Here is a 26,224-nt window from a genome sequence, read left to right on the forward strand (position 1 = left end):
GGGATTTGTCTCCCTCCCTCTCTCTCTCTGTCTTTCTTTTTCTCCAGGTCTTGGTCTTGTTTGTCTCTCAAGCTGTCTTCTTTTCTGTTTCCGTTAACTTTTCATTGTTGACAATGAGGATGTGAAGATGTGTTTTGAGATGAAGACTGAAAGGGCACTTAGATATGTTTGTCTTTAAAGCATGATAGATATTTATTTACAGAGGGGGAATTAATTTATAGTCTTATTTTCAGCTTCCATTTTCTGTAATTGCTTCAAGAAAAATACTTTAAGGAATTGTATTCCATAAGTCTAATTCCCAAAAGTATAATATTGGAAAAGGATGAATGATTAAATTGAGATTCTAAACTGAAGGCAGTCAATGAGGCTGAAATTAAGTGTTTTCATTGTCTATTACTTTAACTCTGAAAAAGTGGTCCAGCATCTGATTTTAGACATTGTGTTTATTAGTCACCTAGTGCACTCAGCTTGGTGTCTGGTGAGAATCCTGCCAGAAAGAGCCTCATTTTCCCATCCTGCTACTCAGAGTTTAGTGAAGGAACACAGCTGGGGATGCAGCAGCGTTGTCAGCAGCTCACACTTGAAGCATTTTCAGTTCAGAAATCTGAGTGCAGTCATTCAGGTAAGGAACATGTGGATACAAAGGAATATTGGCCCTCTCGGGATAAGATTCATAAGCTTGGGGGCTCTAGGCTTGGAGAGAGTGGCCAGTGGGACAAAATGTTTGCCAAAACAAGACAAAACTGAAGCACCTTGTACATTGCTGAGCACAGAAATCAACAAGGTCAAAGAACAGGCACTCAGAAATGAACACAATGTAAGGCAACAGAGCTGGAGTGCTGATCTGGCTGTAATAAACATGTCACCCTGCTCACAAGCCGGAGTGCAGTGTATCACCTGAGGAGACTCAGTTGTAGTGTGTCTGGGACATGAGGTAGAGGGAATACTGAAATGACAGTTTTCTGCGTCTGTCTTGGGGTGCTAAAAACAGATGTGTATTTATACCTCCTTTACACATTCGCAGCACTTGTCAGGGAGGGTCCATTTTAAGGAACTTTGAGGAATGTTTAATTTATCACTTGGGTGTCAGAGCTCACTGTAGGACTGATGGTGCTCAGGGTAAACTCTCTTTAGATCCCATTTATAAAGCGGAAATATTATTGCTGGTTTAATGTTTCCTTTTACTAGGAGATGAGGGTTTACCTGATCAGAGTTCACAGACTACTATTGCTGAATGGGGGTGGGGAGAAGGTGTCCATTAGAGCTACACTGAAAGGGAAACCAGGATCTAATGCAAAATGAAAGCTCCAAATGCCTCTGCACTCATCCACAGCAATGGGGTCTCATTCAGTGTGGTTGGCTTTGTTGGGTTTAATTTGTTTGGATCTACACATCCCTCATGGGGGGTGTTTAACTTCTCACTCATCTCCACTAGGTTTTAAGAATATGGGAGCCTAACAGTCATAGTACAATTATAGGCATATAATGCGAATCTTAAACTACATGACCAGCTCACCTAATTCCTGCATGAGAGGTGGTGTAGCTGTCTGTCAGTCAACCTCTCTGTTTTGTCTTGGTTCTTGCTTGGTGAAGGGAGCAGAAATTGCAGCCATGACCTGACAAGGATCTACCCTGTTTAGGCACAAACTTCCTCTCCTTCAAAGTATTCCCAACACTTCCATATACTCAGCTGAATTCTGCTATTTTGTGCCCTTTGGGTCTGTCCAGTACCTGATAATGATAAAAAAAACCAAGGAAAGTCCTACTTGATAAAGCAGCCAAATTTGGAGGAAAACATATACATTTCTCTTTAAAACTATGGCTTTTCAGTTAGCTTGCTGTCTGTGCTGGTAAAGACCATAGCAGTATGTCAACATATCCCTCCCAAGATGAGCTTTTTCCCCAATTCTTAGGGATGAGTTTGGCCACTTCCACAACACAGAATGAGTCCACAGTTGTGGGACATGCATTCCACTGGTTCTACCACAAATCACATGATTCAACACTTGCTTTCCCAGCAGAGCTGTGGAACACATTGTTATAGAGGCAACTGAGAGGTCAGTTTGACCATGACTTACTGTGAGGATGGGGTACCATTGTTCTGGATAAGGTAAATAACTTAAACCCTGTAGTCATGATAGTGTTCTGTGCACCCAGTAGGCATAATACATGGGATTGGAGGCCAATGGCAGAATGACTAGTATTCCCACTCAGTATCACTTGTGGTGACATCTTTAGGGGTATTTGTGCTTCCTGATCTTGAAAACATTGGGTTGTGGTTCCAGAGATCCTGGTTCCTAGAGAGAGAGAATATTTCCACCAGGGGACGGACTAAGGGGCCAGTAAGCTACAGCCATGCTGCTGCTTGTTCTCTCTGGGCATCTTGCGCCAATAGAGCAGGCACAGGAATGAGTCAGTGTCCTTGGAGTTGTCATGATAATTGACTGTGATCATCATCAAGAGGTAGGATTACTGTCACATGATGGGGGCAGGGAGGAATATTTTCGCTATAATAATAACATGTAAGTCCCAAGGTATACATTTACCTTCCCAGACCTTGTTTTCCTAAAAGAAGAATAAAGCCATTGTTTGTTTTAAATCATGATGTGTTAGGAATGCATGTTTTAATTCTGAGCTAAGCAACAGAGTCAATTCACATCTTCTAAAGAAACAGAAGACAAATGGAGGAATTAAATATATTCAATCTATCTGAAAGAAAACAGAAGAGAGAAAGATAAACTTATAATAGGTCAAGCAGAAGGAAAGTGTGAAACTATATAACATACAAAAGCATATATGCAATATAGAGTAAATAAAAGTGAAATTAATGCAACAGGAATAATGCATGATATGTACATAATATCAACTAAAGCATATGTTATTCTTGAGAAACATGAAAATACAATGCCATGTAAATGTCATACATAAAGAAAGGGGATTTATACATTACAGAAATAATAAACAAAGCACTGTAGAAATAAAAAAATAGTATCATATAAAAACAGAAGTGTTTACAAGTGTTACAAGAAAACAGAAATCATAGTCTGTGCATGTAATATACAGCAGCATATAAAAGTAGACTTAAAGAGAAGAAAAATCCTGTCTATAATAATATAGAAAATTGATGAAAGTTCCAGATTACCAGAAAGACATAATATTATTATATTTGTATGTACTTTGTAATGTAGTCTCCAATAAATTAAGAGGAAATGGGCAGAACTAAAAGAATAGTTAAGACTACAATTTTAAAAGCACACTTCCCCCACTTCTATGATTGATCATTAGAGCAAACACACGGAATGAATAGTGAGGTTGGACATTTGTAGAGGAGAATGAGCAAAACTGAACAGAGATTTCGTATATTGATAACTGTGATCAAACACTGTAGAAAACGTATTTTTTCAACTTCAATAATTAAAGTCTAGCCGAGTATATGAATTTACCATAAGACAATGTTAAAAAATGCTGACAAAAATGTAACAACAAATTCTTATATGCATATAAATAACCTATAGGTCAAAGAAAATTTTATTTTGAAAATTATAAAATATTTAAAATGAACAATACTGATAATGCTATACATCAAACTTTCAGGATGCAGCCAAATCGCTAATTTCAGTGAAATTCGTGGCCTCAGAGCCACATGCTAGTAGAGAATTAAAGTTGAAAACAAGCTAAATGTCAATCTCTACACATGATACAAATACAGAAAAAGTAGAATAAACCAAAGTAAAAATGAAAGCATACTTAATGAAACAGAAAACCAATCTACAGTAAGAGAATCAAAGCTTTCAAAATGTTGGTATTTTGTGAAACTGGCAAAGCTAGACTGACTACTCAAAAGAAATGAGACCCGCGTTCCAAGTTGCTGGGACTCCAAAATGCCCCAAGAAAATATTTTCACAGTCTGAAAATCAAGAAAGAACCAAAGAATCTATAAAATAATGCTTTTAAAAATCCACGACAGTTTAGGTCACCAGGTAAGAAGAGAAACTGAATTCCAAAGGGTCCAAATGTCCTTTGAGAAGCCACTTAAATTTTTTAACCATTAGCAAATTATAGACAATAGAATAAATTAAGTAAAATTTTAATAAATTTCTTAAAGACTGAGTGAGGGCTAGAATACTTTTCTCTAATTTATCTATTTTATTTGATTTATTTATTTTTAATAGACTATTCTTTTACAGCAGTTTCAGGTTCACAGTAAAATTGAGCAGAGAATACAGACAGTTCCCACATAGCCCTCCCCACCCCCTCATATATACTCCTCTACCCTCAGCATCCCTCATCACTGTGGCATATTTGCTACAATCAGTGAACCAACATGGGCACTTTATTACCGACCAAAGTACATAGTTTCCATTAGGGTGTACTCTGGATGTTGTACATTCCATGGGTTTTGACAAATGCATAATGACATATAGTCACTATAGTATCATACAGAATAATTTCATTGGAGAGGGCTAGAATCTTGAGCAAACTTGGCATAAGAGGAATCCATACCTACTCATAAAAAGTGTCCCGCTGGCCTCCATCAGGTGCTCGTAAGAAACAGCAGATGCCGGGAAGGAGATGTGTGACATCCTTGGCTGGACAGGCTGACTGGGCTTCCCAAGGTTTGAGGTGCAGCAGGAAGACCTGGAGAACCTAGGAGCACACAGGCCTTCAACAAAGCCTTGCCTTGAGTGACAAATGCAGCAGTCTACCAATGGAATAGGTCAAGGGCACAGAGAGAGACTGTAATGCAGGTCTGCAGGTCTGCTAAAAGTTGATGGTGGTACAGGAATACCCAGGAAATCCTCAGACCTCCCTCTGAGATCAATGCCATGGCAGAATTCCATTGGAGGAACGGGAAGCTTGTTGTGTACTTGATGTAGCTACAGCAACAATGAAGCCCAGCCAGGTGGACACAGCTGCACTCAACCAATGCCCCCACAATCACAACAACTGAAAGTTTCAAACATAAATATTATTATCTCAATGTCTACTGTTTTACAATGCCAAACATACAATTAAAATGTAGTCAAGCAGAAAAACAAAACCAAAACACGTTATAACAGTCCATTATAATCAGATAAAATGAGGAACAGAACCAAAATCAGAGACAGATCAAATGTTGGAACAAGCAGATAGGGCACAGATTTTAAATTCCTATTATTATGCTGAAGGATCTAGTGAGAAGGTGACGAACACTCAGGAACATATGTGAAATTTTGTGAAGACATGGACACTACTTAGAGAGTTAAAAGAAAATCCTATAAAAGTAAAGCACAATATCAATGATTAAGGATTATTTTAGTGGAATTAGCTTAAAAACATGCAGGCAAATTGATGGAAAGAATCAGAGAACCCGAGATAGAGCAGTACCTTTTAACCACTTGGAAATCAAAGACAAAGAGAAAAAAAAAGCAACTGAGCGTTCAGTAGCTGAGAACATCTCACAGGAGAAGGTCTAAAAGTTTACTGTAGGTAACTGGAAAAATCCAAATAGAAGAAGTAAAGAAGGAAGAAGAAAACATATTTGAAGGGAAAATGGACAGGAATTTTCTAAAAGTAGTGAAAGGCAAACAAAGGTCAGATGAAACTCTCATTGAACCCCAAGCAAAACAAATAGAAGATAAATATGGCCATGTACCTCACAGATTAGCAGTAACAACCAAGTATAAAAACCTCGTAGGGATCTAGTGAAAAAATGAAACATAACATATAGAGCAAGAAAAATTAGGATTGGAAACAAACATTGCTAGAAATTATAAAAACTAAGAGAAAGTAGGATAACATTTCTAACAAGTTGAATGAAAAATGTCAACCAGAATTAGCTATTTAGTAAAAATGTTTTTAACGAGGATGCAAAATAAAGACTTTTAAAGTATAGCTTTACCCTTGTACCCTTTTGGTGTGAATTGGAGTAGCCACTATGGAAGACAGTATAGGGGTTCCTCACAAAACTAAAAATAGAACCACCATATGATCCAGCAATCCCATTCCTGTGTTTGTATGTGAAAAAACAAAAATTTGAAAAGACACATGCTCCCCAGTGTTTATAGCAACATTATTTACGATAGCCAAGATATGGAAGCAACACAAGTCCCTATCATCAGCTGAATGATAGAGATGTGGTGAATGTGCATGTAAATATAGATATAAAATAATATTACTATGTGCTATAAAAGACTGAGACTCTGCCATTTGTGGCAATGTGGGTGGACCTGGAGAACAGTATGCTTACTGAAGTAAGTCAGACCAAGAAATCTGTGATATCATTTATCTGCACAATGTAAAATATAATACAAATAAATATATATGCAAGACAGAAACAGACTCACAGATGTAGGAAAGAAACTAGTGGTTACCAGTGGGGAGAGAGAAGGGCAGGGGGCAAATTAGGGATACACGATTAAAAGACACACACTACAATGTATAAAACAGACATCTAACAAGGAGACATTGCACAGCACAGGGATTACAGCCATTATATCATAATAGCTTTGAGTAGAGTGTAGTCTGTCCAAATGCTGAATTAGTATGCTGTATACACTTTTAATGAATATAATTTTTTAAATCAACTCTATTGTACTTCAAGTTTTTAAAAAAGGTTAAACATGGAAGCAGTGGCTAGGAGGGGGTCAGGTACTGTAAAACTCTAAGGGCTAACCACTTACAAGAATATTAAATGAATTTTTAAATGTCCAAAAAAAAAAACAAAAACCAAAGCTGACAGAATTTATTGCCATCAGGCTTTCACTTTAAGAACTGCTAAAGGAAGTTCCTCAAGCAAAAGGAAAAATGACAGTGGGGATAAATTTAGGTCTACACAAAGGAATAAAAGCACTTGGATTGGTAGGCTTCTCAGCAAATATAAATAGAACAGAAGGCACAGACAACATATGAGAAATGAGACTCTCAGACATGAGAAAAGTGTGTATTTGCTGTTAAAATCCTAAAAATATTAAACACTAAGGTACTAATGAATAATTTTATGTAAATAACTTAAAAGTTGGATAAACAAATTCCTTAAAATACAAATGACCACAACTGATTCAAGGGCAAAATACAAACCAGAAAGTCATAATCAGTATTAAAGACACATAGTCAGTGAAGATTCTTATAAGTTAGCTCGTCACTTGGCCATTTCAACTGTGATTTTTGCATTCAAAAACAATAATTTCAGTGTTGGCCAAACTTCCATAGAGCACAAAAAAATAAGGTGCATCAGTCAATTCATTATTAGAGCCTTGGAAACATTTAATTCCAAAATATCACTAAAATAGTATACATGAAAGAAAGCTTCTATCACTTATGAATGTAAAGGCAAAAAATTTTTGGTCTGACATTTAGAAACTTGGAAGTCATGATTCTCACAGGAAAATAGCTGAACAAACGGAAATCAACAAATCTTTCTAGATACATGGGAGCATAGAGGTCATATGTTAACTGCTGTCCCCCAGTCTGGAGAGACAGGTAGGCAGACAGAGCATCATAGCTCACCAACGGCAGGACCCCAGCAGGGGTGGGAACACTTTCACTGGAAGTGCTGAGTTGAGGTAGGCTTAGTGTGGACTAAACTGTGAGTTAAAAACATGGGGGATGGTGGTCTAAGGGGGTGCCCCATACTTTCTTGAGTTTTAATTCTAGGAGAAAAACCATTGGGTTCTCGCTGTGAAAACTGGAGAAAAATCTGTGAAAGTTTCCAGCAAGGGAGGAGAAATGTAACAATTTTGAAATATGCCCAGAGCTTTTTGTTCTCCTTAATAAAGCCTTCCTTCAACAGAAAGCATTTTGCCAGAGCCAAACAGCCTTGGGTTGTATCAAAGCCAAAGCAACCTGGGGGAAGAGAACTATCCAACTCTATTCTCCCCCATCCCCACCAAGCTTCAATGTTGCATTAAGGAAAAACTCATCTCAGGTTCACTGAAAGACTAAGACTTAACAAAAGGGCTATAGGATACTTCCCCTCCCATAACTCACCACTACATCAACAGGACTCCTGTATGTTAACAGGAGGTCACAGCTAGAAGAACTGCAAGTCTCAGACCCTATTTGAGATGTCTTACTCCATTTGGGCTATTATAACAAAATCCCGCACATCTGGTAGTACGTAAACAATAGACATTTATTTCTCACAGGTGTGGCGGCTGGAAGTCTGAGATCAGGGTTTCAGCAAGGTGGGTTTCTGGTGAAATCTCTCTTCTGGGTTCCTGACTACCGAGTTCTTGCTTTATCCTCATGTAGACAAGGGGGCAAGGGAGCTCTCTTGGGCCTCATTTATAAGGGCATTAAACTGATCAATGACTGTTCTGTACTCATGAACTAATCACTTCCCATAGGCCCTACCTCCAAACTGAGCACACTGGGCATTAGATTTTCAGCATGTGAATTTTGGGGAAACACACCCATTCAGAGAGTAGCAGAAAAGTTCTCTAGGAAATCAAAAGAACAACGGGGAGACAAAAACAAGAACAGTAAGGGAATTTTACTTCTTGACACCACAGCTACAACAATAAGTAGTAAACACAACCTAACTTCTAGATAGATGACATAAAAGTTCTCATTAAGCACATATTTACTTCAGTTCTTTAACCTATGAAATCATGCCAGCTTGCAACAAAAAATTACAAGGGATGCTAAAAGGCAAAAAAAAAAAAAAAAAAGAAAGAAAAGAAAAGAAAAAGTAGTCTGAAGAGAAAAATCAAGTGAGAAAAATCAGAAATAGACTCAGACATGCTGAAATTTTGGCAATGTCAGACAGGGAATTTAAATTTGTATGATTAATATGCTAAGAACTCTAATGGAAAGAGGAAAAGAACAAATGAGTACTATAAGGAGAGAGATGGAAACTCTCAGTATTAAAAAGAAATACTAGAATACAAAAACATATTTACAGAATGAAGAATGGCTTTGATGGGTTTAATCAGTTGACTAAACCAGGTTGGGAAGGACTCAGTGAGCTTGAAGATGTGTCAGTAGAAACTTCTCAAATTAAAAAGCACATCATATTCAAATTGTAGAAAATCAAAGACAAAGAGAAAAACTTGAAAGAAGCAAGGGAGAAAATACCTTACCCACAGAGGCACAAGGCTAAGAATTACAGCAGAATGTTTCTAAAGTATTCAAACAAGAAGGGAATGGAGTGAAATACTGAAAGTGTTGAAAGGAAAAACAACAGAATCAAATTAGAGTTCTGTATCTACTGAAATTATGAGAATGTATTTGAAGAAATCATGACTGAATACTTCCTAAACCTAAAAAAGGAATCAGATATCCAAGAACAAGAAGCACAGAGGGTTTCAAACAAGAACCCAAACAGCCCTACACAAAAACATATTATAATTACAAAAGCCAAATTTAAAGATAAAGAAATGATTCTAAAGTTTGCAAGAGAAAAACAAAATTTAGTTAAAACAGAACTCCGATAAGGCTTTCAGCTGATTTCTATACACAGGCATTACTGGCAAGAAGGGAGTGGCAAGATATATTCAAAGTCCTGAATGAGAAAGACTGTAACCTATGATACTTTATCTAGCAAGACTATCCTTTAGAATAGAAGGAGAGAGAAAGAATTTCATAGACAAGTAAAACCTAAAAGAATTCAGAAATACTAAACCTATCCTAAAAGAAATACTGAAACGCCTACTCTAAATAGAAAAGAAGCAGGAAGCTACAGAAATGAGAAAAAAATTGGAAAAGCAATAACCACAATGAGTTGTAATGCAATAAACATGAAGTTGGAAAAGAGGACATCAAAATCATAAGAGGAGCAAGAAAATGTAGATTTTTTCCTCTATTTTTCATTCTTTTTAGGATGTGTTAAAGTCTATATGACTATCATTCTAAAGCCAACATAGTAATGAGTTAACATACTTAAAAAGCAAGGTAATCAGAAATCAAAAGCATCAATAGAGTCACAAATGCCAAAAAGAATCCAAGCTAATACAAAAGAAAATTAATCACAAAAATGAAAAGAATGGAAGAAGAGGAAATATCAAATCGAGTTGACTACAAAGTTCAAAATGGCAATAAACACACATTTATCAATAATAACCATAAATGTCAATGGACTAAATAATCCAATCAAAAGACATGAAGTGGCAGATGGGATTCTAAAACAGGAGCCTCCAATATGCTGCATACAGAAGACCCACTTTAGGGTAAAAGACACACATAGAATGAAAATGAGAAATTGGAAACATACTCCATAGAAATAGAAACGACGAGAAAGTGGGAATAGGAAAACTCATATCAGACTAAATAAACTTTCAAACAAAGGCCATAAAGACTGATAAAGAAAGGCAATATAATGGTCAAAGGAGCAATACAACATGAGATTATTACACTTGTTAACATACATGCACCCAATATAGGAGCACCTTAATATATAAAGCAAATACTCACAGACATAAAGGAAGAAATTAATGGGAACACAATAATAGTAGGAGACATTAACAGTTCAGTAACATCATTGGACAGATCTTTCTGACAGAAAATCAGTAATGAAACAGAGATATTAAGTGACACAACAGAACAGCTGGACTTGGTTAATATTTTCAGGACATTACATTCCCCCCAAAACAGAATATACATTCTTTTCAAGTGTGCCTGGTATATTCTCTAGGATGGACCACATACTCAGGCACAAAAGAAACCTCAATAAATTTAAGAGGATAGAAATTATTTCAAGCATCTTCCCTGACCACAATGAATCTAGAAATCAATGACAGAAAAATGAATGAGAAAATAAATGACTGTACAAAGACTAACTAACATGCTACTAAAAAACCAATTTGTCAGTGATGAAATCAAAGAAGTAAATTTAGAACTTTGAGACAACTGACAGTGAAAACCCAACCACACAAAATCTATGGGGTGCAGCAAAAGCAGTCCTAACAGGGAAGTTCATAGCAATACAGGCTTTCCTCAAAAAACAAGAGCAATCTCAAATAAACAACCTAAACTTCCAGCTGAAAGAATTAGAAAAACAAACAAACAAACCTAAATCCAGCAGTAGGAAAGAAATAATAAAGATCAGAGAGGATATAAATAAAATAGAGATTAAAAACCAATAGAAAAAAAATCAATCAAACCAAGAGCTGTTTTTTTTTGTAAGAGTAAACAAAATCAGTAAACTTCTGGCTGGGCTCACCAAGAAGAAAATAGAGAAGACACAAAGGAACAACATAAGACTGGAAAAAGGAGGAATTACAACAAACACCACAGAAATTTAAAAAACCATAAGAGAATTCTGTGAACAAGTATATAGAAATAAATTGGACAACCTAGAAGAAACAGATAAGTTTCTAGAAACATAAATTCCACCAAAACTGAATCAAGAATAGATCTCTTGAGCAGATTGACCACTAAAAGTGAAATAGAACTAGCAATAAATGCCTCCCTGCAAACAAAATTGCAGGACCTGATGGGGAGTTTACCAAACATACAAGGAAGAACTATACTGATTCTTCTCCAACTTTTCCAAAAGACTGAAGAGGAGGAAATACTCCCTAAAATCATTCTATGAAAGCACCATCACCCAGATGCCACATCCAGACAAAGACATTACCAAAAAAGAAAATTACAGGCCCATATCTTTCATGAACATAGATGCAACAAAATATTTGAAAAGAATCCAACAACACATAAAAATGATCATATAACATGACCAACTTGGATTTTTCCCAGGGTCACAAGGATGGTTCAAGACATGCAGATCATTTAGTGTGATACACCACATCCACAAAAGAAAAGTCAAAAATTACATAATCATCTTAATAGATACAGAAAAAGCATTTGAAAAAATTCAACACCTATTTATGATAAAAACTCTTACCAAAGTGTGTATAGAAAGAACATATCTCAAAATAATAAAAGCTATTTATGACAAACCTACATTCAGTATAATAATCAATGGTGAAAAGTTTAAGGCTTTCCTACTAAAGTTTGGAATAAGACAAGGATGCCCACTATTACCACTTCTATTCAACATACATTTGGAAGTCCTAGAGACAGCAGTTAGGCAGGAAAAAAAAATTAAATGGGATCCAAATTAGAGTAGAAGAAGTAAAATTCTCATCCTATGCAGATGGTATGATAGTATATATAAAAGCTCAACAAAAAAACCACTGGAGCTGATAAAAATTCAGCAAGGTAGCCAGATACAAGATTAACATACAGAAATTAGTTGCATGTCTTTACACTAACAAAGAAATATCAAAAAAGAAAAAAGACAGTAAAGAAACATCCCTTCTCAAATCGCATCCACAACAATAAAATACTTAGGAATAAATTTGACCAAGGAAGAGAAAGACTTATAAGCAGATAACTACAAAACACTGATTAAGGAAATTAAAGATGACTTAAAGAAATGGACAAGTATCCCATGCTTTTGTGGTAATAAATCGATATTATTAAAATGGCCGTACTTCCCAAGGCAATCTACAAATTTAGTGTGATCCCTAGCATATTACTCATGACATTTCTCACAGAACCAGAACAGATAATTCTAAAATTCATATGGAATCACAGAAGACCCAGAATCAACAAAGCAATACCAAAGAAAAATGAAACTGGAGGAATAATCCTCCTAGACATCAGAGAATACCACAGAGCTACAGAAATCAAAACAGTATGCTATTGGCCCCAAAACAGACACACGATCAATGAAAGAGAATAGAGAGCCCAGAAATAAACCCACAGAGCTACAGTCAATTGGTCTTCAACAAAGGAGGCAAGAGTATACAATGGAGAAAAGACAGCCACTTTGGCACGTGGTGCTGGGAAAACTGGACAGCGGCATGTAAATCAATCGAATTAGTACACTCCCTCACACCGTACAAAAACGTAAACTCAAAATGGCTTAAAAACTCAAATATAAGGCGAGACATGGTAAACATCTTAGAAGAAAACACAGGCAAAGCATTCTCTAACATAAATCTTAGTGATGTTCTCCTAGGGCAGTCTAGACAGGCAATAGAAAGAAAAGCAAAAATTAACAAGGGGGACCTAATTAAACTTTTAGGCTTTTGCACAGCAAAAGAAACCATAAGCAAAACAAAATGATAACCTATAGAATGGAGAAAATATTTGCAAATGATGCACCTGACAAACATTTAATTTCCAGAGTATATAAACATCTCATACAACTTAATAACATAAAAACAACCAAACCCAAAATAGGCAAAAGACCTGAACAAGCAATTCTTCAATGAAGACATACAAATGGCCAGTAGGCACATGAAAACAGCTCAATGTTGCTAATTATCAAAGAAGTGCAAGTCAAAATTAAATGAGGTATCATCTCACACCAGTTAGAATGGTCATCATTCAAAAGTCCACAAAGGATAAATGCTGGAGAGGGTGTGAAGACAAGGGAAACCTCCTACATTGTTGGTAGAAATGTAGTTTGGTGCAGCCATTATGGAAAACAACATGGAGATTCCTCAAAGGACTAAAAATAAACTTTCCATATGAGCCAGCAATCACACTTTTGGCCATATAGGGAGGGTATACTCACATGGAAAGATACAGGCACCCAATGTTCATAGCAGCATTATATACAACAGCCAAGGCATGGCAGCAACCCAAATATCCATTGAAAGAGGACTGGAGAAAGCAGTTGTAGTATATTTATACAATGGAATACTACTCAGCCATAAAAATGAATAAAATAATATTTGCCACAACATGGATGGACCCAGAGAATGTCATTCTATGTCAAATATGACAGAAAGAGAAAGAAAAGTACCATATGATATCACTCCTATGTGGAATCTTAAAAAAAGAAAAACAAGACACTAATGGACTTATCTACAAAACAGAAATAAACTCACAAACAAGCTAAACAATCTTATGGTTATCACAGGGTGGGAGGGGATAAATTTGGGAATTAGAGAATTGCAACTATTAACTACTATGTATAAAAACAGATTTTAAAGAGTCAATTTCTTCTGTATAGCACAGGGAACTATATACAATACCTTGTAATAACCTTTAATGAACAAGGATATGAAAATGAATACATGTGTATGTGTATGACTGGGACATTGTGCTGTACACCAGAAACTGACACAGTGAAACTGACCATATGTGAATTAAAAACAAAAGATTTTTACACACACTTTCAGGCACATAGGCTTAGATTCTAAAATAATCAGTCAGTAGATTATTATTGGAAAAATATTGTGACCATTGAGTTTGGACTATACCGACTTTAATCTGAGAGAAACCCGGCAAGGACTCACCAGTCCTGCTGTCTCTTTTCTTGCTGTCCCTAACTTACTCTGATTAATATTTTGCAAAATACAAGGTTTAGAGTTCATCCCTATCTTTTGCATGAATCTAAAATTCTGCTGTCAATTTAAGGACAAAGCAAACCTGAAACTTTAGTTTCTGTTAGTATACATGAGATTGAAAGTGAAAGAAGGGCTGGGCTGATTTGAAATACGGTTCATGCTGAGAAATCATCTGTTGCTTCTCCAGAATAGTAGAATGTGTTGTTTATTTCAGGTAACCCCAAAACAGTTCCAGAACAATTGAATCTTCTTGTGAAAACCACTGGCAACTTTACAACCCAGAGAGGTCTAAAAGTTTTTGGGCTCCACCCAGAAACTTTTTCACCTTGGGAGCTTAACCTAGCTTCAGTCTTGGATGTAACCATTCCTTCCTGGGGAGAGGATGAAAGTTTTATTTTTCTGTCAGATGAGGGAAATTACCTACATGATAGTGACCTCAATTTTCCAGTGAGCATAGGGGGAACTCTATATGAGAAGGTACAACATTCAGGATGACACAGTAAGTTGTGCTGTTCAGTCCTCATGGGAAAACAGGATACCACTGATCCAAAAGACATGTCACATGCAGGCTAAAAACAGTGCAAACAGATCTTACCTGCTTGTTTATAGAAAACGTGTGGAATTTCACCCTGCCTTTCTGGTCACTTTCAGTCTACCTACATGCATGTCCTTAGTTGTGTGAACTCAACAATGAAACAGTCTTTCTTTTTCTCTTCATTGTTATGGACAGGACATTCTTTGCTGATAAAAGTTTTCATTCACCAACAATAAGAAACAGCTGAATCTATCTGCAAACGCTTTCTCAAATAAACTCAAGTTATTCTTTGTAATAAATTTGGGTATGTTTGCTTGAGAAGAATCCAACTTATGGTAGGTATAAGATTATTTTATTTTGAAAAATGTATGAAGTAATTAGCATAGAAAAGCCTAGACGCATGCAGTACATACTCCAAGATTAATCTTATTTCTTACTAATTGATGGGATAAAGATTATGTTTTATTTTTATATTTCACTGAGTATTGTAAATTGTTTTCAATAACTGAAAATTATTTTATCGTAGTACAAAATATACACCAGAAGAAACTAATTTCTCTTTTGAAAAAGAAATTTATTTATTCAAAAAGTATTTTCTGCTAGGTGCTGAGTCCCACAATCCTTGGTCATTCGTTTGCTAAACAGACATTTAATAAGCAATGACAATACACAAAGTCCATCACACATTAGTGGTCACCTTTGGACACACAGGAGAGTTATTTCATTGAGGTGGGTCGTGTGGGAATGGCAGCTTGGAATGAGGGATTGTACTGGACCTCTTGGTTTGCAAAGAAACCAGACTCATTTTCTATAGCTGTGGCATCCATTGTTTCATCCTGGTGGTCCAACAGGAAGACAAACCACTATGTTATCCATGTGGTAAATTATTTTGAAATGTTTCCAGTTAACAGTGTGCTGCGTGTGTTAAGCTGCCTCCAATTTAAACCTGTTGGTGAATAATGAGCATGTGAATTGCCCTAATGTGGAATCATCGTGTTAAAAGTTGGTGGCTTAGCACAGGAAGTATGGTTTTCAGAATTACCAACACTGCGTTTGTCCGTATACATCACTTTGGTATAAATACTGAAGCCATTCGTGTTAATGCATGTGGTAGCTCAGGAGAGGAGGACAGGACCGTGCTCCCTGCCCACCGAGCCTGGTGCAGGACTAGGGCCTGAGGCCCTGCTTCTGCCGCAGAGGAAAGACGCTGCCTCTGCCTTAGCGTCTCACTGCCTCCTCCCTGGGGTCGGGCTCAGCCTCACACAGAGGGGCCGCCCTGGGTGCAGAGAGATGGCTGAAGTCCTCTTACCTTCTTCTCAAGTTCAAGGTTCACACTGTGGCAGAATTTTATCTGAGACTGAGGAGGCCGCAGAAGTCCTCCTGACACTCTTACTTGTAACTCAGCTCTGAGCTTTCTAAAGTTCTTCCCTGTATTCTTGGAGAGAGGCCTCCTCTATTTTCTTTGCATTTCTAACAATTTGCTGCCACTATTCTCTGAGTGTTTCCTTGAGAAGTACACTGTCTGAGGCCTACTTGAGGCCAGGCTAACAGGTGAGAACACAGCATCTGTGAGGCAAGCTGCAGACTAAGTCTGAGAAAGTCGGGAAAGAATTCTCGAAGAGCCAAGCTGCCGACTTAGTGTATTACACCATGTACAAGGGTGATCGTGACCCTGGCTTCCAAAACAATTGTTGAAATGTTACTTGAAATAGATCTTTTATTCCAGCAATAATTCAATGATTATGTATTAGTTTTTAAGCATGTGAGAGACCTTTCTCCTAGAGCCCTTTATTGGGGTGCATATAACCCATGACAACAGATGACAGTTTATGCTTGAACGTCAAACTGGGGGCCTCCTCCTTCACTCACCCTCACCGACTTTTGCCTCATTCCTAATCCCCTCCTGCTCTATAAATAGCCCTAATTCCACACCAGCAGTCTTGTGTTGACTTGCACATTCTGTGTGCTGGTCCTGGGTCCTGGGGTGCCTGATGGGGATGCAGCGCTGTTCCCTGTCCCTCACTCCCTTCCCAGAGCATCCAGACATGCAGCCTGCAGTGCATTTCCCCAGGAGGCACCAAAGGACTTCAGGACAGGCTCAGCTCTAGGACTTCACCTTACAGTGTTGGCTGGAGAAACTACAAGGTGCCTGAAAATGACCTCACCTCCCTCGGGAGTGCAGAGCTGTGTGCCTCCTACTTTAGAAGGAGAGAAGAAATGAGGACTTACAGAGTTGCTGTCTGTGGCTCAGCGGACGATATTCAGATTCCACCACGCTGTCAGCCTGCGGGTAGCTGTCATGTTCAGTGAGATGTTGGTTTTCATAGAAAAAGCATCATTTTATTTCAGCACAAACACCCTGAACTGATTTTTTAAACTACAGTGAAAATATGAGGAGTTATCGTGATTTGGGTAATTTATTTACTCACAATGACCCTGTGAGTCAAAGGCATTAGTGTAATTCCTGGTGACTGTCATGGAAAGAATTTAGAGGACACAGAGCACATGGAGTTTCCATTCCTCAGAAAGAACAGACAGCAGATTTGGTTGTGGTGCATGGCCTTCCTGCCTCAGTGAGTCCCTTCTACACTAGTTCCTCAAAGTGTGTCCTGGATGTTGAGAAACCTGGGGGAGCAGGGAATACAGTGAGGACATGGTACATTGCATGTTTGTTCCTGTGCTGATGCAACCCCCACCAGCTGCGTACGTGGTTGGCTCTGCTCTGAGAACTGAAGATACATGACACTGACCAAATCCCTGAGATCAAGAGATAGTAGGGGAGACAGATGTGCACAGGCAACCTTCAACTTTATGATTGTATGGGACTTGCTGATAGGAATGGCACAGGAAGGCACAATGGCTGCAGAGGTGAGGGTCCCCTCACCCAGTCTCAGGAAGTCAGGAAGTAGGAGACCATAAGGAGGAACGGAGACTGGCAAACAAGGAGGACCAGAGTTAGGAGCAAGAGTGTCTCTTGAAGAAGTTTGTGCATTGCGTGCAAAGGCCCAGAGCTAGACGGTATGTTTAGCTTGTAGGATTCCAAGGAGTTGATTCCAGCTACAGCAGTGTCTACAACAGGGGACCACATAAAGCACTCCCCCAAGATGGGGCTGACCCTGAAGAAAACATTTCCTCCTAATGCCCCAGCTTTATAAATCTGGGAGGAGAATTTAGATGCCATTTCAGCCAACCTCCCGTATGGCTTTATAGTGAAGAAGTTAGGGAGTCAAATCTTAAAGCATTATGGGAAAACCATATACTGATGAACCCACAGTATAACCAAAGGTTTACCAGATATATTGAGCACAGAGACAAGCTTTAGGACATGGGTGACTCATGGTTCCCAGTGACAATGACCCTTTCTTTTGTGGTCTTGGTCTTTTTTGCATCGGTGAAGAAACAGGACTAGAAAAAGTTTACATGCCCCAGGAAATTACTATTCAGCATGTCTTCTGGCATTTTATCGATATGGAATCAGAGATTTTGGTCACTTGTTAGCTGGTCAAGGACAAACCTTCCATTTTAGAAAGAACTGCCTGATACACTCTGGGCATGTGGGAATTCTGGATTTGGAGATTTTTTTACCTGCAGACATGGCAAAATCGTGGTCATTGATTGGACAGCTTTCATGCAAGACTGTTTCTGGGAACATTTGCATCATTGTAGCTCCTATGCCTTTAAATTTCCTTTAACCCAATCTAGTGTCACGTTATTGCAAATGAAATTGTGCTAATCCAGCAAAGGGAAGGAACATCATTTTCTGCACCAGCCAAAAGTCAAGGAAGTACTTCAAGTGAAGAAGGAGAGACAGGCAGTCGAAGAGAAGAAACACATGGTTGTCTCTAAGCACTGGTATGGAGCTTGGTGAATTAAGGGTTTCTTAAATGTGTATTGAATGAGAGATTAATGAAAACATGGTCATAATTCCTCATGATCCTACTGTCTCCATGGCTGAAATGAAGGGCCCTAAAATAAAGTAATACAGTACTGCCAGAAAGAATACAATGTTCCTTGAGAAAATACTATGTGGATAAGAGTGGAACAAATATAGAAATCAGAGCTTATGTGTACACACACACACACACACACACATTGAAACCATAAATGTGTTTGGGAATTCACTTTACAGAAAACTCCGGAGAGTAAGGTCAACCTAAATATAATTTGGAACTCACTTCTCATCTGTATCAGATTTCATCACACTTGACAGTGCCTTACACAGTCGTTCTGTGGTACTTACCTGGTGTTTAACTGTTTAATAAATGTTTCTGATGGAATAAATGAATGAGTAAACAAAAATGAATATTCTTCTTAGGTGCCATCAGTTACTCACTGTGCTAAATACAACAATGCACTACGGTAAATAACAAAATGATACTCCAATGCATAAGGCTCTAAGAATGAAGAGTTAGGTCCTAGGGAAAGTAAAGTGAAGGGCTCAGTAGTCTTCTGCAAGGATACGTCATTTTGGGGTGAAAATTTAGGTGTGTATATATTCTTTCTCGGGAAAATGCAACTGTCCAGGCACTACCAAAATATGCTTTGTAAAATGTATTTTTAGGTGAAATTATTTTACTTCTTGAGATTCTATATGTATTAAGTCCTGCTCTGATGAGCTCTTTTTGGCAGTACAGAATAGGAGAAGCACAAATTCGGAACGTATGTATGTGAGCCTTGGGGAGTTACAGCACTGACGGTAACCTGGAAAATTATTTTCAGGGTGTCAGTTGGTATAAAGTCATTTGCCCCAACATTGGTTCTCAAATTTGGGGATTGTTAATTGTATGAGTCAAGTTGATAGAGCTAAGGGATACCCAGAGAGCTGGTAAAACATTATTTCTGAGTACGTCTGTGAGGGGGTTTCTGGAGGGATTAATGTTTGATTCAATAGAGTAAAAAGATCCACTTTCATGAATGTGGGTGGACATCATCCAATCCCTGGTCTCAGGCCTTCAGACTCAGACTGAATAACACCAGTGACTTTCTTGGTTCTCCAGCTTGCAGACAGATTGTGGTACTACTTGGCCTTTATAATTGCATGAGCCAATTCTTATAACTCTTATAATTATATATAATTCCTATACATAATATCTCTATGTGTGTGTGTGTGTTTGTGTGTGTATTCTGTTTTTCTGGAAAACCCTAACTAGTACAATTTTCTTCAGTGAGCTTATCCAGCACAGGAGTTTTACAAGCAATAACCCAAGAATATCAGTCACCAGTTGCCACTTAACCATCACCACTATTAGCACGGTTCTCAGTCCAGGGTCAATTGTGATTGAAGTCAAGTTCTGAGTGATGGTGCTCACGTGATCCTATCCACTACTAAACCAGCCACCACCCAGGCTATCTCTGGTACCTGGAAGCAGCTTCAAAGCATCTTCCGGTACTCATTTTCATTGATGGGGTGTCCATCTATTTTCATCTCCAGGGTGAAATCCAGAGAGTCCCAGCAAAACCTGGGGAAAAATATAAAAACTCGGTGGAATCTCCTACTTCATCAAGTGTCAAGGAAGGTTTTGCCCTAATTGGCTGTGTTAATTGAGTCACAGAGCTAGGAACTGAGCTTAAGGAAGGAGAAGAGTTCTACACTGTTAATTTTCAGATCTGATAAAAAATTTTTATAAATATTAACTTTCGCCTAGTGTCCCCTTTCCAACCATGATGACTGAGTCCCAGGAAAAAGGAAACAGTCTCAGTTGCCATAACTGTGATCTCAGTAAAACTTGGAGGTTTGGTCCACCTGCTTGATGGTGCCCATGCTACTGTAGGCAAAATTGCTACTCAGAAGCACGGCCAGTGCAAGGGTCCACGAGTCATTCTTAGAGTCACCCTAGAAAGTGTATTAGAGCAAGGGGCTAAGAACTTTGTTCTTCTTTCATTCATTCATTCAATCACTATTTAATTCATTTGTACAAGGTCTAGTACATAGGTGTGAACTAATAAGTAGGGCATTATATCTTTAGCAAATTTTATCTATCATGGCAATATTGGAAACACAATGCTATTTGATTCAATTCAACAACAATTCATTGGGTGTCTGCTAAATACCGGGCAGTGTATTTAGTTATGTTTATGCAAATTTCCATGTGACAGTCCTTGTCCTCAAGAAAATGACTTTCTGGATGGGCACACCACTAAAATAAACATAAAACTGTGACCAAGTTTATCATCTCTGCCAGCAGTGGAACCAAAGCTATAGTGTAAAAGACAAAGGAGTAAATTCAGTTAACAAAAACAAATATGTTTTGAAGACAGAGCAAGAGGAGTCTACATCTGAATAAGAAATGATGGCAGTAGGGGAAATAGCTGGGCACTGCAGAACTTGTAGAATGTAGATCAGTGGAGATGAGAGGATCGTGCAGGCGGAAGGACCAACACAAGCCAAGTCAGAACTGTTAAAAGCACCGTCACGTGAAAAGTGTGGTAGAGTTATGACATTAGGCTGAGGCAGTGGATCGCTCTGTGGGAGTGAGAGACAAGGAGAGTTAGGGCAAGATGTGAAGAACCCTGAAGGCTGGGCACACGGAATTAGACACCACCCAGATCCCACTACAAGTGCTGAGATTAGCAAGCAGCTCTATCTCCACCAGTCAGTTACAGTTTCATATATCTTGGTCCCCTAAACAAATGCAGTCAGATAAAAATAAGCTTAGGTCAAGGTACAATCTATTTCAACATTGAGCCCATCTAAGTTTTAGACTTTATACTGAAAATTTTAAATATAATTGAAAACTTTTTCCAATTTTTAAATTAAAAATAACTTTAATTTAGAATTTCTAAATCCTCCCCCTCCCTTTTTTTTTCAATAATGGGAGTCTCCAATCTGCTGGTCCTACTTTCAGTGTAGACTCTGACTCGAGTAATATCAAAATTATCGATTTCACCTAACAGAGAAAGTCAGTGTACCTAAAATTATCACATTTACTATATTTTCCTTCGGTCAAGCTCATGCTTTTTAGAAGTCAGTGAAGAATCAATCTTCAAAGCCCAAAACTTAGACCCAAACCTTTATGAATGTTTCTAGTGCAGCTAAAGCTTTACTAAATACAATTTATTGTCTTTTTAATTGACTTATAGTCCGCTCACAATGTTGTGTCAATTGCTGGTGTATAGCACAAATTTTCAGTCGTACATGAATACTCATATATTCATTTTCAGATTCTTTTTCACCATGAGCTACTACAAGATCATGAATATAGTTCCCTGTGCTATGCAGTATAAACTTGTTTCTCTGTTCTATATATACCTGTCATTACCTGCAAATCTCCAACTCCCAGTCTATCCGTTCCCACCTTAATCCCTCCTGGCAACCACAAGTTTGTATTCTATGTCTGTGAGTCTATTTCTCTTTTATATTTAAGTTCATTTGTCTTTTTTGTTTTTTCTTTTTTAGGATTCCACATATGAGTGATATCACATGGTATTTTTCTTTCTCTTTCTGGCTTACTTCTCTTAGAATGACCTTCTCCAGAGACATCCATGTTGCTGCAAATGGTAATATGTTGTCATTTTTTATAGCTGAATAGTATTTCATTGCATAAATATATCACATCTTCTTTATCCAGTTATCTGTCGATGGACATTTAGGTTGTTTCCATGTCTTGGTTATTGTAAGTAGTGCTGCTGTGAACATTGGGGTGTGGGTGTCTTTTCGAATTAGGGTTCCTTCTGGATATAGCCCAGGAGTGGGATTGCTGGGTCATATGGTAAGTCTATTCCTAGTCTTTTGAGGAAGCTCCATACTGTTTTCCACAGTGGCTGCACCAAACTGCATTCCCAACAATGGTGTAACATTATAGGAGGGTTACCTTGCTTCACAGCCTCTCCAGCATTTATCATTTGTGGACTTTTGAATGATGGCCATTCTCATTGGTGTTAGGTGATACCTCATTGTAGCTTCGATTTGCATTTCTCTCATAATTAGTGATATAGAGCATTTTTTTCATGTGCCTATTGATAATTTGTATGTCTTCATTGGAGAACTGCTTGTTTAGGTCTTCTGCCCATTTGTGGATTGGGTTGTTTCTTTTTTTCCTATTAAGTTGTAAGAGCTGCTTATGTATTCTGGAGATCAAGCCTTTGTCAGTTTCATCATTTGCAAATAGTTTGTCCCATTCTGTAGGTTGTTGTTTTGTTTTGCTTATGGTTTTCTTGGCTGTACAACAGCTTGTAAGTATAATTAGGTCCCACTTCTTTATTTTTGCTTGTATTTGTATTGCTTTAGTAGACTGCACTAGGAGAATATTGCTGAGATGTATGTGAGGTAATGTTTTGCTTATATTTTCTTTGAGGAGGTCTATTGTGTCTTGTCTTATATTTAAGTCTTCAATCCATTTTGAGTTTATTTTTGTGTATGGTGTGAGGGAGTGTTCTACCTTTACTGATTTACATGCTGCTGTCCAGTTTTCCCAACACGAGTTGCTGAAGAGACTGTCTTTATTCCATTGTATGTTCTTGCTTCCTTTGTCTAAAGTAAATTGACTAAAACATTGCAGGTTCATTTCTGGGTTCTCTATTCTATTGCATTGATCCTTATGTCTGTTTTTGTACCAATACCATGCTGTTTTGCTTACTGTAACTCTGTAGTATTGTCTGAAGTCTGGGAGGGTTATTCCTCCAGCCACATTATTTTTCTTCAGTAATGCTTTGGCAATTCTGGGTCTTCTGTGATTCCATATAAATTTTATTATGATTTGTTCTAGTTCTGTGAATGAATGCAATTTAAGTATATTCCTTCATTGGAATCCTGTTTTCAAAGCTCTTATATCCAACCTCATAACTCCACACATTTTAACTGGTATCTCCCATCGACCTCATAGGTTACAGTTTAGATGTTGTCTCACCATGAAACTTCGTCTACATGTCCAATTGGGCTGCATCCATGGCATCCTTTACTGATCATGCTTTGTACTGTTGTCCCACCAACTAGCCTCTGGTCCATTACCTTCCTCATGGTAGTGTCTATAGGACTTCATACAAAGCCCTGGATTCACCTGTTAAATAAAATATTTACTAAATTGTGTTATTCTTCACAGTGTTAAATATGAGATGAAAATGTTGCCCTGAAATAGAAATCTATTTGTACTGATCACAGAAATATGTTTAAAGTAAGAGAATTTAACTTCATTATCTATAATTTAGTTTTACATTTTGCAGGAATATGTCACAAAAGTTGAATTAACATGGCAAATTAAAAGTCAAGAGCAAAGATGATTTTCCCATGATCCTCACTGTCCAGGCCATCTGTGTCTAAAAGGACCAGGGTTTGAAGGAATGGGGTCTATAACACATCTAGATGTCCCGGGTTCAGATCTCACTGTACAGCCCGGATGTAAGCCTGCAAGGGAGGAGAAGCAGACAGCCTACAGTGACAGCAGATGGTGCAGGTGGCCCAGGGACCACAGGGATTAGACTTGTAAGAAAGTAACAGCCCAACAGGAAGGGGAGTTGCTTCTACTTTGGCCAAGACAGGAGTTCCAGTCTTAATTATATACTAAGAATTTTCTCAAGAAACATGTTTTGTCCCTAATTCACCACATACCTTTAGAAACTAGATGCCATAGCAGTACAGAATTAAGGTAACCTCTGTTAACTTGTATAATTTTATCTGATGGGCAAGAAGAAAGATAAAACATGCATTCATAAGCAGAATATGTGAGAGGGAGGAGGTGACAAATCTATATTCCTGGTCACCTTCACGTAGCACTTCTGCTTCCTTACCTGTGTCATCCTAAGAGGAGGACAATTCAGTGAGGAAGCTGCCATCAGAGGAAGGAGAGCATTGAGCTCTCACCCTGGTGCAGGCCTGAAACAGGTTTCCCATAGTGGAGGAGTGAGGATTGAGTCTCAAAACCTAGTTGCAGAATCCATAATGAGGCCCGAATGCCCAGCTAAGTGGACAGGATTTGTTAGACAACCAAACTACTTATGTGTTAGTGATGCCCACATGATGTGTAAAATGGATAGAATGAGAAAAGCAAAGGATGTGTGCCGGAGCCTTGAGAACACTAACATTTCAGGGGTCAGCAGAGGTGGGATGGGACATGAAGGAGGTGAGAGAAGTGGCCAGAAAAGGTTCTCGGAGTTCCAGGAAAATGTGATGTCCCATTAATTCAACCAATATTTGTGGAGTCCCTACCTTGTGCTGGGCACAGTTCTAAGGGCTCAGGATCCAGAAGTGAACAAAGTGAACAGCTCTTGTCTACTTGAGTCATCAGGTAATTTCCAAAAAAAAAAAAAAAAAGAAAAGAAAAGTCCGTATGTGTGTTAGATGATGGAGTGTGATCTGGAGAAAAATAAGCAAGGGATGAAATTCTTAGGAAATGGGATAGAGATTGTTGAGTGTTGGATTATATGCAGTGTATTCTGAGAAGGAGTCCAATGAAGGTGATCAGCAAACTTGACAAGGACAGATTTAGTGAAATGATGGGAACAGGACACAGATTGGATGGCAGGGTAACCATTAAAGAAGGGAGAAGTGACGCAGAAAGCAGTTTGTCTCCACGTGGAAGGGGAGGACGCACGTAGCACCTAGAGCAAGCTACCTATCCAGGACTAATGTATTTAACAGGAAGAAGAGGACACTTCTTGTTTACATGTTGACAGGAAGAGAGCAAACGGTGAGATGTCTGAGGACCTCCCTGTTCCGACCCAGTCCCACCTCTGAGGGCGGCTCTACATTGTATTCTTTCATCTTGGTGAGAGGGACGTTTCATGACACCGAGAGACTTGCATGTCCCTTTAGTCTATGACATGCTAAGCAACATTCTCATGTTCCCCACTGCTTCCAGCCCTCTGACTAATGTGGGGGTCACTTCAAACAGTAACATTCAGGCCTGTCCTGGAGCCCAAGTCAGAAAGAGCTCTCATGTCCAAAGGTGCCCCACACTTAGGTGTGAGTGTACATTTATAAAACATAATTTTATAGGTCAAAATAATCACTATCATTTAGAGGCTCATTCTTCCATTGGTTTTCATTGGGCTGGATGCAGAACTTGGGGGAGGGGCTGCATTTTTATATTTTGGAAGTCCACTTTCAAAGATGCAGAAATAAAAATCAAGAAGTAAATATTTATTTAAATATACAAAGCAATCGTAACCAACAACAAATTTTAAAAATTTGTCAGATCATCAAACATTTTCTCTCAGTTTTCAGTTTTTCTTCTATTAGGGTACTTCTGATAATCACTGAATGTTAGTGTGGGCAATAGTTCTGGGGAAACTAAAAATATACGAATGTAAGGCATTTTTCCATATTGAACTGCAGAACTATCTACATATGTCCTCAGCCGGGAAATACAAAGGAAAAGGAAACAAAAGGGATGACATCAAACTAAAAAGCTCCTGCACAGCAATGAAAACTATCCACAAAACAATAGGCCACCTACTGAATGGGAGAAGT

At 38.2% G+C, this 26,224-nt stretch overlaps 1 long non-coding RNA gene and 1 pseudogene across 1 annotated transcript; both read left to right on the forward strand.

The window, feature by feature from the left end:
- The window catches only part of LOC116668108, a 69,537-nt pseudogene that overhangs the window by 24,634 nt on the left and 18,679 nt on the right, over positions 1-26,224 (forward strand).
- LOC116668147 lies at positions 20,402-24,290 on the forward strand. The gene is made up of 3 exons (XR_004325217.1): positions 20,402-20,413; positions 23,227-23,240; positions 24,228-24,290. It is a non-coding gene; the product is annotated as an uncharacterized LOC116668147 (long non-coding RNA).

Source organism: Camelus ferus, chromosome 13 (assembly GCF_009834535.1).
Source record: "Camelus ferus isolate YT-003-E chromosome 13, BCGSAC_Cfer_1.0, whole genome shotgun sequence".
Lineage (NCBI taxonomy): Eukaryota > Metazoa > Chordata > Mammalia > Artiodactyla > Camelidae > Camelus > Camelus ferus.